The 3,050-nt window shown below is 31.7% G+C and overlaps 1 pseudogene; it reads left to right on the top strand.

Moving 5' to 3' along the window:
• Positions 1–517: 517 nt before the first annotated feature.
• On the top strand, positions 518–1,850 carry LOC123219017 (annotated as a pseudogene).
• The last annotated feature ends 1,200 nt before the right edge of the window (positions 1,851–3,050 follow it).

The raw sequence follows: 3,050 nt of genomic DNA, 5'->3' as shown, positions 1-3,050 counted from the left end.
GACATTGTTTGGGTTGAGTTTTATATACTTTATGTAAAACAACGTTTTTTCTATTTTGTAAAATGATGTATTTAATCTTTTGTTAAAGAAAAAAATTAAAAAAATATAACAACATATAATACTAATGTTTAATACAGGTTTAATATGATAAGTATATAAAATTTGTGTTTTACATTATTTAGGTTCAAAGATATGACAGAATATGTTTGAAAAGTATAACAAACGCATGTAATATGCAAATAAAATTCGTCATGACTTTATAATTTTTTTCTCAAGTGTGTTTCTACCAATTTTCTCAAGGTGGGCATTTATTTATTATTTTTGAAGACAATGAATTTCTGTTGTCTTTTATGCTCCAATTCTATGGAAAAAAATCTCCATTTTTCTTTGTTTTGGGAATTTGGAGGTTGATTCTGAGGATTTTTTGTAGCATTTACAGGGCTTTTTTGAGGAGGATTTTGATTGGGTTGGTAATTTTGGTTACTTGTAGCATAAGCCAAGCCACTTTGATTTATACATGGTGCTTAAAATCATTAAGAGTTCTCCTGAAGACCCGTTGGATTACTTGACATATTCATGGAAATTCAACAATGCTAATGAAGGTTTCATTTGCAAGTTTACTGGTGTGGGGTGTTGGCACCCTGATGAGAGCAAAGTTCTCAATATCAGACTCTCATTTTTGGGTCTGAGAGGCCAGTTTCCTCACGGCATCATCAATTGTTCAAGCTTGATTGACTTAGATCTTTCCAACAACGATCTACTTGGACTGTTCCTTCTGATATCTCGAATAGACTCAAGTTTGTGACATTCCGTAATCTTTTGTCGAATAACTTTTGTAGTGAAATCTCCATAAGTTTAGAGAATTGTACTTTCGCGAAGTTGCTTAAGCTCAATAACAATAGGTTTGCGAGCAAAATTCCTTTGAAACTTGGCTTGCTTAACCGTAACAAGGAATTTATGGTAGCCAACAATCTATTGACAGGGCCAGTTCCCTCCTTTCAAAGTTGTTTTGTCATTATGGGTATCGTTCTGTATTACTTGTTGCGTGGAGAAGTTAAGAAGAAGGTAGATGATCCTAAAGGTGACAGATGGGTAACAAGCATCAAAGGCACTAGGGGCATCAAGGCAAGTTATCAGATTCAATATTCTGCTTCTTGTTTTACTGAATTTGCTATAGTTTTGATACTTAATGACACCACCTTATTCATTAACTAATAAGATTGTTATTGTTTTCGGGTTTCGATGTTTAAGAAGTCTGTTTCGAAAATGAGGTTGAGTGATCTTATGAAGGCCACTGACAACTTTAGCTATAAGAACATCATTGGAAGGGGAAGAACTTGAACAATGTGTCTTGGTTTGCTTCCTGATGGTTGTTCCCTTGCGATTAAAAGGTTCCCTTGAGAAAGAATTTGTGTCTGAGATGAATATACTTGGCAGCATTGAGCATCGAAACTTGGTTCCCCTTCTGCGTTTTTCCATGGCAAAGAAGGATAATGTACAAGTACACAGAAAATGGGACAATTTACGACAAATTACATCCTGTGGAACCAGAGGTCAAAAGCTTGGAATGGACATTGAGGCTCAAAGTTTCCATTGGAGAAGCTAGAAGCCTGGCGTTGATTTCAGGTGAGAAACCAACCCATTTGGTGAATGCGCCTGAGAGCTTCAAGGGAAGTTTACTGGAGTGGATCGAACATTTGTCAGATAACTCTACTGTGCAAACTGCCATCGACAAGTCCTTGGTGGAAAATTTTTGGGAAAATTGTAATAAATCCCTCCAATTCTGGTTGAAAAAACATTTTCTTCTACATTCTGATAAGCATTATGTATTTTTGATAAATGGCTACTAGTAAAAAGAAGGTGGAGATTCAAAGGCTTGAAAATGAGCTACAAAGAATAATTAATTCTTTTAAAAGACGGCAACGACTATTCAAAAAATCGCTGCAATATGCCAAGACCAGGGACGATTACCTCTATCCCTCTCAATCACTATCTAAATTGTTGACAAAATTTTTAAAATAACTAAAATAACTAAAAAATTCCATTAATTGACTCCAATATCCCAAGGAAAAAACAATTGTGGTCAACCCTTAACATATATATTAATCTTTCATTCCAAAAAATATTTTTATATCTGCAAATTTTTGACAATTTTTGTTATTAATTTAATAATAAATATTTTTACATATAGTTTTATTTCATGAAATATATCCATTCATATATTTTCTCGTTACTTTTTCAATTCATAAATTACCCATTATATTTTTAATTTCGTTATCTTTTTATGAATACTAATATTATAACATAGCCTCCATAGCCCATTAATATCTTTGATACACATCATCACATCTTTCTGAAGAGAGTTAAATTTAAATTGAATCAAGTAAAGTCAATTTAAACTCGATTCGATTTGAGTAGAGCTAAGCTCAAACTCGTTTTGAAGGTATTCGAGTCTGATTTATTTGAAAAATTCAGTTTGAATCAAGTTTTGAGTTTGACTTAATACTAAAATAATATCGTTTTGATACGTATTAGTTAAAACGAAATTATTTTAATTGTTTCGTATCGAATTTTTTAGATTCGTGAGTTTAACGAGTTAACACCCTTAAACTTTAAGCTCAAATTTAAGAATATTAAATTTTTGAACTTAAATTTAAATTCAAATTTATTTAAAATGAATTCAAACTTAAACTTTAATAAGTTTAATCCGAGCCAGTCTTATTTTTGAATTAAATGTCAGACAAAAAGTCTTCAAAGAATTTTCTGCCTTTCTCGCCGTATATTTCCAAATTTTTATTTTGTGAAAGACCAACTTTATCATCTTGGCCTTTTCCTTTGAACGAGCAAGAAACCACGTGCAATATTTGTTTAATTTATTCAAACATTTATTAATTTATTTATTCCTTTGACATTTCAAACAAACCAAATCTTTTCATAAGTGTCCCACGATATCCAATTTTGTACACAAAGTTGAACATGATAAGATTGTCTGCACATATGTGTAATTGTCACCCTATTCATATAACTTACCATTTTAGATATTAATAAGT

This window comes from Mangifera indica, chromosome 6 (assembly GCF_011075055.1).
Source record: "Mangifera indica cultivar Alphonso chromosome 6, CATAS_Mindica_2.1, whole genome shotgun sequence".
Classification (NCBI taxonomy): domain Eukaryota; kingdom Viridiplantae; phylum Streptophyta; class Magnoliopsida; order Sapindales; family Anacardiaceae; genus Mangifera; species Mangifera indica.
This window is presented reverse-complemented; position numbering and strand designations above follow the sequence as displayed.